Below are 13,593 nucleotides of genomic sequence, written 5' to 3' on the forward strand. Positions count from 1 at the left end.
TTTGTACACAGTATAGTATATTGCATTGCTTCATTCCAAGTTATGATTAATTCTTAAAATAATAATTAAAAAAAAAAAAAAAGTGACAGAATTATAGAATGGTTTGGGTTGGAAAGGACTTTAAAAATCATTCAATTCCAACCTTCCTGCCATGGGCAAGGATACCTTCCACTAGAGCAGGTTGCTTAAAACAAACAAACAAAAAAAAAAAAACCTAAGGGTGATATTTTAATGTCACAATAAAAACACTATCATTCTTAAGAAATAGTCATGACACTTGTTGTAAGATGTAAGAAATTGGAAGAGTGGTTGGTAATTTTGTCATTCCCTTTAGCAGTATAAGAGCAGAAAGTAGGATGTCTGCTCCACTATTCTACTGTTGTGATGTAGTGGGTACTTCTCCCTGTAGTATCTGTTATAGATTCATGTGGTGGTTGTGTTTTTTTTTCTTCCAAGTAAGCAGATTGCTATTATTTGAAGTGAGTTCAAATTTGTTCAACATTTTTGGCATGAATTATTTTCCTGCCATAAAAGTTTCACTTCAGTTTCATTTAGAAATATTTGTTGTTGGTGTTGTTTTATTAGCATGCCTAGGATAGTGGGAGTAGAGAGAGTATAAGAAATCTTAGCTGGAGTGTCAAATAAGGGAGATTCTACAATGAGAACAGCTTTTCCTAGATATAGGACAGATGGTATCTTTGAGACTTAGAAGCTGAGAGAAAGTAGCTGGATCTGTGTCAAGAGAAATTGTTAAAAAATAAAAATAAAAAAATAAAAAGAGTACTAGCAAAAAGAAAGCAAGAGGTATTGTCAAGTCAAATCAGCACAAGTAACTATTTGTGTTGCCATTTTTATATCTTATTCAGATAATGCCCTAACAAACACATTTAAAACAAAACGTGAGGGACAAAGTGATTGCGTTAAATATTTGGATATGCAAATATACGCCACTTATGTTGCAGGATGCTTTCAAACCATTACATCATAATGCAACTTTTGAAATTTCCATCAAGTTCAAAGGTGAAATTGAAGCTGTTATTAGTCAAACCTATGGTCTAAGATGGTCTAAGACAACACGTATATCAGAATGTCAAGATAGCATGATGCACTGAAAGACAAGTTACTTTCTGTCTGTGGACCTAGAAACCTCATACCCTGGTATGATCACACCAGTTCAGAAACTGTGCAGTGCCACCTCCCTTCTGGAACCAAGACAGGGGTTGGTGTAATTCCACCTTCATATTTCAGAGCCAACCTAAGATATATTGAAAGATAATAAAGTGCTAAAAGGAAAATACCTTCAAGATAATAGATGTTTTCCTTTATTTTATTTTATTTTATTTTATTTTATTTTATTTTATTTTATCCAGAACTGACATTCTCAAACCCAACCACAGAAGTTAGTCAGGACTACCCAGAATTAACTTTCTTGTACAGATGTGGATCATTAACCATAGAGAAGAGGTTTATAACCTTCAGCAAAATTTAACAGCAGTCAAACCATGACTATTCTAAGTTAGCTGTCATTGTGCTTTGACATCACAAAAGAGAGAGATATATTGATCTCCTTCTTTTCTTACAGAAAATGGCAGAAAATACTGCTATAGATATACATAAAAGAATTTATGATCCAAGCCAGGTTGATCCAAATAAGCTGCATTGTACAAATCAGGTGCATAGTAAACACTTTTAGTAGCAGGCTTTGCAAGAAAGACATAGCTTTAGCTGAACACCAATTAAAACTGGAATATGTTGTCACTGCCACAAATTGATCTCAAAACTAGTGACATCTACTTTTCTCTCCTGAAGCTTGTTCTTGCTGGAGGAGACATTTCAGAAAAACAACGTTTACAACAATTCATAGATTGAGAGCAGAGAGAATCTATAGGGCTTATTGAAGCTAACTGTAGCTCTTAGCTAATTGTTTGCAGATGACACCAAGCTAAGTGCGTGTGTCGATCTGCTCGAGGGCAGGAAGGCTCTGCAGGAGGATCTGGATAGGCTGGACCGATGGGCTGAGGTCAACTGTATCAAGTTCAACAAGGCCAAGTGCCGGGTCCTGCACCTGGGGCGCAACAACCCCAAGCAGAGTTACAGGCTGGGAGATGAGTGGTTGGAAAGCTGCCTGGCAGAGAAGGACCTGGGAGTATTGGTTGATAGTCGGCTGAATATGAGCCAGCAGTGTGCTCAGGTGGCCAAGAAGGCCAACAGCATCCTGGCCTGTATAAGAAGCAGTGTGGCCAGCAGGTCTAGGGAAGTGATTGTCCCCCTGTACTCGGCTCTGGTGAGGCCGCACCTCGAGTACTGTGTTCAGTTTTGGGCCCCTCGCTACAGGAAGGACATGGACGTGCTCGAGCGAGTCCAGAGAAGGGCGACCAAGCTGGTGAGGGGTCTGGAGAACAAGTCTTACGAGGAGCGGCTGAGGGAGCTGGGCTTGTTCAGCCTGGAGAAGAGGAGGCTCAGGGGCGACCTTATCGCTCTCTACAGTTGCCTTAAAGGAGGCTGTAGTGAGGTGGGGGTTGGTCTGTTCTCCCACGTGCCTGGTGACAGGACGAGGGGGAATGGGCGAAAGTTGCGACAGGGGAGTTTTAGGTTGGATGTTAGGAAGTACTTCTTTACCGAAAGGGTTATTAAGCATTGGAACGGGCTGCCCAGGGAGGTGGTGGAGTCACCATCCCTGGAGGTCTTTAAAAGACGTTTAGATGTAGAGCTTAGCGATATGGTTTAGTGGAGTGCTTAGTGTTAGGTCGGAGGTTGGACTCGATGATCTTGAGGTCTCTTCCAACCTAGAAATCTGTGTGTCTGTGTGTGTCTGTGTGTTTAACATTGAGGTTCTGCCTAAGTTCATAACAAAAAAGAATAGCAGAGGTTTATGTGTATGACTTGCTTCGTATAACAAGAGGGGATAAAAATTTTCAGTGTTAAGGATCTGGCTTCTTTTTATATATGGATATGTCAAATGTATAGCATTTAATGGAGTTTTTACCATTTAATGGAATTCTGATCTATAAAACAAGAAGGGGAAATTATTAGCAGAAGACTACTCACTGGAAGGGAGCCACTGAAGGGATTTTCCGAGGAGGACTTTCAAAATCTCTTTGAGTGAGCCCAACTGCTTCCTTTCCCAAAAGACAAAAATGGGTGCATTTGGGAGGTTTTTTGGAAAACAATTCTTTAAGCTCAGGAGGCAGAAAGAGAGGAATAATTTTACAGGTGAAAAATGTAAAGTCATACCCTCTTTTCTAAAATGTACTGAGTCTGGGTAGACTGACAAGGTATGTGAGAAAGTATTTCAATGCACACTTGTGTTTTCACTCAGTGGTATCCCATGCTTCAAGAAAGAATTACCATTTCATGAATGTTGGACTTATGATGCACTAGAGGGGTTAAGAAAGTCCTTAAGGAACTTTCTGGTATATTTGCTACCTAATAGCTCCAGTAAGCAGTCAATGTATTTTAAGTAGATATAAGTAAAAATTCTCTATTTATTTATTTCATAAAGAAGTTTAAGAGGTGATTTCATCACAATCTACCAACACTTAAGTGAGGAAAATACTTCCTGTTGACGATGGCTTTTTAATTTGCGAGAACGTCATAATGAGTTTCAGTGAGAAGAAGCTGACAGTAGATAAACCCAGACTAAAAGCAAAGTACATATCCTCAGAGAAGCTGATTATGCATTGGAAAAGCTTTCTTAAGTATATAATGGATTCCTCACCACCTGAAATGTAAAACCAAAACTGGGTCTTTCAAAAAAGAGAAAAGAGCTTGTGGTAATTCAAACAGAAGCCATAAGTTTGATACAGTAATTAGTGAGTGAAGTTCTTTGGCATGTGCTTGCCCAGCAGCAAGATAGGCATTTTAATTGTCTGTTCTGGCTTTAAATCTATGAAGTGTAGGCAAATATTGAATACATTCCTTGACATTATTCAGAATCTCTTCAGACTTTTGCTCATATTGAGACTTCAGTGAGAGTTTTGTGTAAGACCTACAGTGTAAAACAAAGTGAACTAGACAAAAGGGGTGACACATTTCTACTCTCCTGAGCTTGCTTTCTAACACAGATTTCAAGACTGTTATCTAGAACACGAGAATTAAGCTTGTTCTTGTAATGACTCTCCTGAGCGTAAGGTAGATATATGAGTCTTCACAATACAGAGGATGAATGAAGGAAGGCATCAACATGCATTTCCCACTGCCACCTGATTTATTGCTGAATTTAGCTCTGGACAGTTGCTATGTCTTAGACTGTAATCCCTGCCATGTTTTCCTTTTTACCAAGTGAGGAAAAAATTGTTGTGAACAGAAACTGTACATTTGACATAGAAAGTAATGACTGAGATTTTTATTATACAACCAGAATCACTGATTCTGTATTTTTCTTATTCCTTTCTTCTAATCTATCCAATCTAAAAATAAAAATAAGTAAAAATGAAAAGACTCAGGAGGTTAGTTTTGGAAATGCTGGATGAGTACACAGCCTCAAACTGAAGACTGGATCAATGGAATTAGAAATCAGAAGCTTTCCTTGCTTTTTTATATATTTATTTATTTATTACAGTGTCTGTGTGGATGAAAGAGTAAAAGAGATGGTAGGTCTTTCCTTCGTACAAGAATATCCATCAGCATCCATCTTACTCATTCTGTTTAAGAATACAGCACATTTTTTAGTTTAGCTCAATCGATACACAAACATTCTACCCACCTAGTTTACTGACTCCCGATTTCACTCAGAAAGGATAGAGAGTTTAGATACTCTCACACAGAGTACAAGAGCACATAGAAACAAGCAATATTCTTTAGGTTTAGTTTGTAGGTACAGAAACTGGTGTATCAAACTCAAATTTTAGAGATGCTATATAAAAATGTTCAAGGACTTAGCCTTTCTTAACAAATAAATGCTAATTAATGTTATTGCTTCTACTTCACAAGTCACACACATTTTAGTAAAACTCAGATCTGAACGGAGTTGTGTAGAAATTAATAGAACTTCTATATTTTGACTTCATTGCTACTTAGGTATACATCTAAAGAACATCTGATGCAATGTTAGAGAACAATGAATAACAGTAATATTTTCCAGCTACTGAAGTTATTTAAATCAGAGCTGAGAAGAGTGTTCTGTGTCCTTTGGTTACCATTTCACAGAGATGTCCTCATCTTTTCAGTCTGTATTAAGAATATAGAAAATCTGAGCTGGAGGAGAACCTAGGCCCACAGTGCCCCTTCTCCATCTGTGGCTGCAAGCAGACTGCAGGAGAAAAACATGAGCTAAATATTTAATGTTTCACCTAATCCTCTCCCAGCCTCTAATCATCTTCAGCTGAGAGGATTTCTTGACTGTTTAATTTAGTTACTATCTAGTAAATCACAAAATATGCCTTTTCCAAATGTTTCTTCAATGATCTTTTTTTCTAATTACTTGAGGGTATGTACTGAAGATATAATCTTTTTTGTCTTATGGATGCAATATAGCCTTTCTTAAAAATAATCATAAGCAATACTATTGGAGAATAACAATATGCATAAGGGGTAGCAAGGAGACATAATTCAAGAACTTACATGTTCAAAGGGTTTGAACCACCAAGGTCATGAAAACGGGCAGAGGGAAAATTTTACCACTGTGAGTTATGTATATGTAGGTAGTCAATGAGAAATAAACATTAGGACCCTTGACTTATATCTGCATAGCACTGGATAATTTTTCTCATCTTTTATGTGAGCTCTCCAAAAAAAAAAAAAAAAAACTGTAGATCAAGTCCCTTAAGAATCTATTCATCAGAACCATTAGTAAATGCAACAAGAATAATTAATTTCATTTACCATTCAGTACCATTATTAAGCATTCAGTTGCACTGAACTCAACTTCCTTGCTTTTCTTAAATGTGAGAAAGTTTAACATCAGTGATATATCACTGTAGGCACGGCTTGTCAGCCAATACTGGTGATTGTAGTCCATGTTGACGTTGTCATTAAACCATGCCCACCCTGGAAGGGTTTGGACTTAGCAGAAGTAGGATTTCCACATCTGATTTTTAAAATCTACTATCCGAGGTAGTTATCCAGACTCTAGTTATAATCAATGAAGAGAAACAAGGGGTTTTGGGGTGAGAAACATGTCATCTTAAAGAAGTCTAAAGGAGACAGATGTCTCATACTGTAACAGTGCTGTTCACTCTTGTTGATTGGAAAGGGAGCCTAGGGTGACTAGCTCAGATGCAGATGTCTAACTCTGGTGTGATGAATCTCTCTCAAGGGTCTCTGTTGTCCCTCCTTGTTAACAGTAGAAATAAGCCTTCTTCAGGTTGAAAACTTTTGGACACTACTAGCTTTGTAGGAAGTTTGACATCTTTATGGCTTTAAACCATTCTAAACCCTTCGCATTTCAAACATTCACAAGCAGTGGTAAAAGAATTTTTGAGATGGAAAACCTATTGTTGTAGACTTTTGCATTGTACCGTATTCAGGAATCCTGAGTTCTTTATAATGAATTGGATATAATCTCATTTTGTTATAACACTCATTTATTCTCTTCTCACTTTCAGTACTTGGGATGCTATAAAATACAAAAATGTTCAGAGACTGGTATCAGGTTGTCTAGATTTTATCAAATCACAAAAGGCTTAAGTTAAGTTTCCACTGTGTTCAAAGTTATCTTTCTCATTCTACTAATATTTTCAAATACTTAAAATCTTTATGTAACCATTTTTTATGGTCTAGTAGCCATAGACTATTTATGGGAAAATAATACAGAAAATAACAACAACAAAACAATGGAGAAATATTGGACTTTGGATTTCATTTTGTGAATATGTAGCACATAAGATGAGAATCCTGCTTTCCTTCTCTTTATAGCATTAGTAACAGGTTTTTAGCTATTGTAAACTAGGGACTATATGCCAGTAAATACATTTTATCAATGGATTGGCAAATTATTAACTGAATTATTACAATGACCAGATACATCATCAAATGCAGTTTGTCAGCCCTTATCTTCCCATAAGATCAATACAGCATTTAGAGACGATCTGAGTAGCTAGCAAAGAGCTCAAGATTTTCTGTTCAAAGTACAGATGAATCCTGGAAATGAGTGCATGTTTCTTCACATTACTAGTTAATAGGCTTCGAGTCATCTTAGTAGACGTGTTCAAGGGCACTTTACCACGCTACATAAAACTCCAAGTAGAAAACTTTTTCAAATAGAGAAACAGCAACAGTAAAGAGAAGGGATTTCACAGAGGTGCTGTGTTCTTTGCTCTTCCAAGGTTCACCTTCATTTTGAATTTTCATGTGGACATGTGAATACAAGTAAATGCTTACTATGTAGAGTGGTCCAGTCACCCTTTTTTAAGAACTCGTCTTCCAAGAAGTGTTAGCTCAAGAAACATCATCCCTAGCCTGGCCTTTAATCAGATATAGAGATCTATAAATGTGGGCCACTAAGACCATCAGGTGGACCATGTTTTAACATTTCCATGTAGTGATGGTGAAAAGAATGATGCAGTGATGATTCAAATACCAAGCACTGCTTAATGCAGCAATCCTGCTGTTAAAGCAATATTTTGCAATACTGTAATAACTTGAAAGGAATGGATTCTGCTGTGAAAGAGCACTGAGAATGACAGCAAGAGACAAATTTTATGTGGTCTGTATGTTTGAGGTAGGTGTTTGTTTGCACAAGAATTTTCTGAGGATGTCAATTAGTCATAAAATGGTACTCTTTGGGGGACAGTCAGAAAGGCTAACAAAAGTTACTCTACTAATCTAAATCACTCTCTGGAGTATCCCTTCCCTGAACTGACTGTAATGGAAGCCTGGGGAAATTAGTTGTCCAAAGCTTAAGTTAGCCTTTGTGAATACCGCTCTGTAGGATATATCAAAGTAATATGTGTAAATACCTATTGTTAGCATCTTTAAACAGTGGCTGCTCCTTCATATTATGCTTAATGTTATACATACACAAAATAGATGTAAAAATAAAATCATTTTGAAGTACATACAGTTCTAATACTTCCTTTGTCATCTAAAAAAAATCTGAGGACCAAGCAAAGTGCAGGTGACCTGGGTCCCTAGAGTGTTGTGGTTTAGCCCGGCTGGCAGTCAAACACCACACAGCCGTTCGCTCACCCTCCCCCCTCCCTCTCCGGGATGGGGGAGAGAAACGGGAAAGTGAAGTCTGTGAGTTGAGATAAAGACAGTTTATTAAGACAGGGAAAAGAATAACAATAATAATAATAATAATAATAGTATTAATGGTAATAATGTGTACGAAATAAGTGATGCACAATGCAATTGCTCACCACCCGTTGACCGATGCCCAGCCTATCACTGAGCAGCCGGCCCCCCCCTCCACCCCGGCTAGCCACCCCTATATATTGTTCAGCATGACGTCAGATGGTATGGAATACCCCTTTGGCCAGTTTGGGTCAGCTGTCCTGGGTCTGTCCCCTCCCAGCTCCTGCTGCATCCCTAGCCTGCTTGCTAGCAGGACAGAGAGAGGCTGAAAAGTCCTTGGCTTGGTGTAAGCACTGCTCTACAACAATTAAAACATCAGCATGTTATCAGCGCTCTTCTCATTCTAATCCAAAACATAGCACCCTGCCAGCTACTAGGAGGAAAATTAACTCTGTCCTAACTGAAACCAGGACACTAGAGTAACTTGAATGACAAAAGATAGTTTTATGGAAGAAGGGAATTCAAGGCCAGATTTTCATTTCATTCCACATGCTTTAAAGCTATATACTGTATCATGCTGTGCTCCAGGTCTATTTTTTTTTTTCCATCTTCCATGCATGTGATTTAAAAACGAAATGGATAGCAGAAATTAGGTGAGGAAAAAAAAAAAAAAAAGTGAGAAGGTGCAGGGGAATGATCTATATATACGCATGTTGATTTGCCAGGTAATTATTTCAACAGCCTTTCAGTTTCATTAGGGATTCTGGTACAAGTCAGAATGTCACTTATTTTTATTTAAAGGTTACAGGAAGGAAAATGAGAACTGACATCTTCTGGAAGCAGGTCTGATTTATCAAGTATCAGCTGCACATCCACTGTTGCTCAAAGCTACATTAGTTCAGCTTTTCTCACAGAAGAGATCTTTTAAGCTTATTGAGGGGCAGTGGCCACAGAGTTTGCCTTGCTCAATTCTGTTTATAATATTTTTTTATGATTTATAATTGCATTTCTCTAATTAGTCATTGTGAATATTTAAAATGTTATGCATTGCAAATCCTAGATCAGTTTGATGCCTGAGGTTGTTAACTCCATCCTAGATAAGAACTATGGCAGTCTGATCAACATCATCTTTCTTTGAAATGCAGTGTCTTCCAACTTTTTTTCCAGCAAGTTCTTTTGCGTTTTTTGTTTTGTTTTGTTTTGTTTGTTTGTTTATCTTAGTTCAGGAATGGTAAATAAAGTCAATCTTTCATCATGAAAGGCAGGCAATCCATGCTGGACAGATTCTTAAAATATGCAAAAAATGGTGCCTTTATAGTAGTCTTCCTTATTAGGCCATAGTAGGGAAGTAAAAATGGTGCTTCTGGTTGTCTTTCAAACTCAGCTGTTTTTAGAATAAAGACTATTTTCAAAAGGTGGAAATATTCTAATTTTGGTTAAGGTACATGTATTATGTAGACATGAAATTTTGAAATTTTGATGTAGCGCCCTAAGGATGGCTTTGCTGTTTGAGATGACTTAGCCACCAGCTACCTTACCAAAAGGATGTTTTTTTGTATGTCCTGTGTTCTATCAGCCACATTGGTGGGTTTACTGTATGCTAGTAAACCTATAAAGTCTCTGAGTTCATTCTAGCTGCTTTTCTTAAGGTAAACTTAAGGTAAACTTAAGTCAAAATTTCCAAGTATGGTTCAGTTTCAGGTTTCAGGTTTAGATACCTATATATCAAATGTATGTGCCTACTTGTGAGTGTCTACTTGTAATCTATGTGTCTAAGCTTTTGGGCATTTGGATCTCATCCCTAATCAATACAGCTGTGATTCTAAACAATTAGTTAGCTCTCTCAAATACAGACATTTAAGATATCATTCAGAGAACTCAACATGGAAGAGAACTGCCATTCCAGAAGTACTGCGGGTACATCCAGGACATTCACATGATGTTGGGAGATATGCAGGATCTCTGCAAATTTGTTATGATGCATAGTTATCCACCCATCTTCCGCCCTTACTCTATCTTCTGTTCTCATTTACATGGAAAAACAACACATCTTTAGTACAACACCGTAAGTCCCGCAAATTTAGTGCAAGATAGTCGATAAACATGTTCCTTACAGCAAATCTAAAGGTTTTGTAAAATTATGTTGTGATGAAAACCATGCCAAAAGTTTTGTATATATATATATATATAAAATATATTTTAATAATATTTTATTATTATATAATAATTATAATATAATTATATATTATATATATATCATAATTATATATTGTTTACCTATGACTCAGAGCTCACTTTCTTTCACCCATTCTTGGACTCCACTCTGCTACATTAGTTTGTACTTTAAGCTGTTGGTACAAATCTCCACTTCGTCTGAAGGTCAAAGGTACTATTTTAGGAGGGTGGTTTTTTTATGCTTTTGTGAATGATTGTCATAGATAATGGAAAATGGCAGCTGGTTTTGTTCACAGTGAGATGTATCTGTAAGTAATTATTAAGAAAGACTAGAATTTGGTATGGCTGATTGTCTCTTCTTTTAAACCTATAAATAAAAACTGAGAGCAATTAGGGCTAAAGGGCAATCTGGATGTAATTTGTGTGCAATGCCTAACACAGCAGGACTCTAATTCAAATGGTGTTATATGCGGTGATATGATATTTCCACAGTCTGTAATTCCCAGATTTGAGTAAGCCTGAAAAAGCTCAAATGCTATAAAAAGTTATTTCTAACCAAAGTGGATATCTGGGAATGCAAGAAATGCATGAATCTATTCTTTTGAGAAATGTAGTACAGGTTTCCACATGCAAAGCTTTCGCAAAGCTCTGGAAAACATGTTATTGACATATATTTATCCCAAATAATATCCCAGCTACTTTAAGACTGGTCCAACTACTAAATAAAGTCGCCAATGAAAGACCTAAAGGACAAAAACAGCGTATTCAGAAGTTGATTCTCTTGAATAAAGCTGTTAGACTGGTGAGAAAAATACACTATGAAGAGGTAGAAAGCCTTCAAAATACAGTGGAAATACTAACAAGGATTATTTATCATAAATGAAGGACATTAAAGATGGCATGTCCAAGTACAATAGCTGCTAGTTGTACATGGCCTGGGCTATCCAGATATGCATTTCAGGTAAATAAGACAAATGGTATCTTGTAATGTTCATGACATGTTAGATGCTTAATTCTGCACTGTAAAATTGCCTGACTTTCTAAATATGAAATACAGCTCTGTAAATTAGATTCACCATATAGTATTTACACTTTTTGGTACAGCTGGAGAAAAAAATCCAGCTGAAATTTTAAAATAAATAAATAAATAAATAAAATAGACTGCAATTTGTCTTCAATTTAAAAGGCAGAATAAATAAATAATAATAATAATTAAAAAGAAAAAAAAAATTAAAGACACCTATTCCAGGCATACTTGCATTTCTGCAGGTATGTTCTGCAATGGCAGAGACCAGTCTCTTATTTCACTCAATATTCAGATAACTTGCTATTCTTCATAGCCTGCTTAGCATTTAGATCTTTGTTTAAACTCTTCCTTTCTCACCGGAAAGATCAAAGGCTTTCAATTAAGTCACTTTGGGTTGCTGAAATTTGTGTTTGTTTTGATCAATTTCAGGAAACAGAGACAGGTCAGTTAGCTCAGTTGCTTCAGCAAAGCTTCAGATGTTCTAATGTACAGGATGAGGTAGATCCTTAACATCTTATTTCATTCCATAATGCCTGTCACAGACTGCCTGATGAAAGCATTTCTTAAAATGGCCTATATTATTCTTTTGGGTTTGTGCCTGATGCAGACCTTACCCTACTGTCTCAGGAGGGCTATCTTCATTCACTTGCAATATGTTGTCCTGTCTTCTTTTTATCGCCTTTTTTTCTCCTCTACCTAAAGCTGACTGCTGTTTTTCCTTGCCTTGTGATGTCTTTTCTGGCTTGAACACAGATGAAAATTCAGCCTGCACCATTCATTGCAGGGAGTTGTCTCCACCACTCATGGCTATAACTCTTTTTCCTCCACTATTTTTTTTGTCTTCCTCATTCTCACCTGTGTACTATGCTGCATCAAGCGCTTACAGCTTAAATGAGGCAGACCTGTTTTATGCAAGGATTGTGAAGCTTTTTGCACATTTTCACTGGACTTTTGAAGTGTCTGTTGTGTTTGCAGCACCAAGGAATCAAAGCATTATCTGAAAAGTTTTGGACTTCATGTATCCCTGGCCAGATTTCTGCTTTCTACTTCTCTGTGAACTGAGTACTACAATAGCTGCAATGGCTCTTCAATTTTGTTCCGGAAAGGGATGGAGGAAAAAATATATATATACTTCTCTTCCTAACTACTGACTGGCTGGTACTGCTGCTTAGATCTGCCAATGGTGATGATCTGAGGCAGGGCTGGTATACTACCTCTAATTTATTTTGGCCATCTGCTTTTCCTACTTCTAATTGGTGCGTGTTAGGCAGAATATTCTTAAAGAGCGTTTAGGCTGAGGATGTTCCTGGATTCACTAAAAGCAGATTGAAATGGAATATTTTTTCTTTGATGGGCAGACCAGGCTGTATCTCAGCAACCATCTCATATTTGGCAAGATTAGCCCTTTTGCATAAAGTGGTTACATGTGCTGTGGTTGTTATTGGTATGAAGGCTGCATTAGTAAAAGTGAAAGAAGATCTGAACACATTTTTTAGCAGGTTCTGCACACTTGGAAAATATTTATGTTGTACCCTGAATATAGTGCAGTTTGTTTGTAAATGTTGAGCTTTCTGTGTCCTACAAACGTGTAAGATGTGAAAAGTGTGTCTAAATAGGGGTCTTGAACAGGGGTTTGTGTACTTGGTTTCCTTGGTCTGAAACAGAAGTCTTAAGGTTGCTCCATTTACTTTTCCTGTCATCTCAAAGCAACCCTTGAAAAAGGTGTCTGAAGTCTGATTTATAGCGTTTTCCTGATCCTAAACCTATGTGTTTGCTCAGTGAGAGGTATTTGCATTAAATCCTGAACTCTCAGCAAAGGGCAGAACTTCACAACCATTCAGGAGTCCTAAACCACTGTCACACAGCAGATTGTAGGAATGGAGGACAGCTAAGAATAGTTGAAATAAAAATGGACAATGTAGTTTTTATTAGTTTGTTTTTATTTCTTGCACACTTTCTGAATGGGATTCAGGTTGTTTAAGTTAAGTATCTGGCAGTCCAGTCTGAACTGATCATGAAAACAGCCTGTGCGAAGAGAGAGATATCCCCAGACGTGCCATGATTTGCTCTCAGAGATGCTTCTTTTTCTCCACCAGCTTCAGAGAGAGTCTCAATAACACATTTAGACTAAGCTTTAAGGAGATAAAGCAGAGCAAGACAAATTCCACTTTTTTTTTTTTTAATTTCAAATCATTTTGAGTTTACTACTGAGATTG

The 13,593-nt window shown here is 37.1% G+C and overlaps 1 protein-coding gene across 1 annotated transcript in view; it reads left to right on the forward strand.

Moving 5' to 3' along the window:
• Nucleotides 1-13,593, forward strand: part of TENM4 (teneurin transmembrane protein 4) — an 879,437-nt gene that overhangs the window by 117,820 nt on the left and 748,024 nt on the right. The window lies entirely within an intron of this gene.

The sequence above is a fragment of the Cygnus olor genome, chromosome 1 (genome assembly GCF_009769625.2).
Source record: "Cygnus olor isolate bCygOlo1 chromosome 1, bCygOlo1.pri.v2, whole genome shotgun sequence".
NCBI classification, from domain to species: domain Eukaryota; kingdom Metazoa; phylum Chordata; class Aves; order Anseriformes; family Anatidae; genus Cygnus; species Cygnus olor.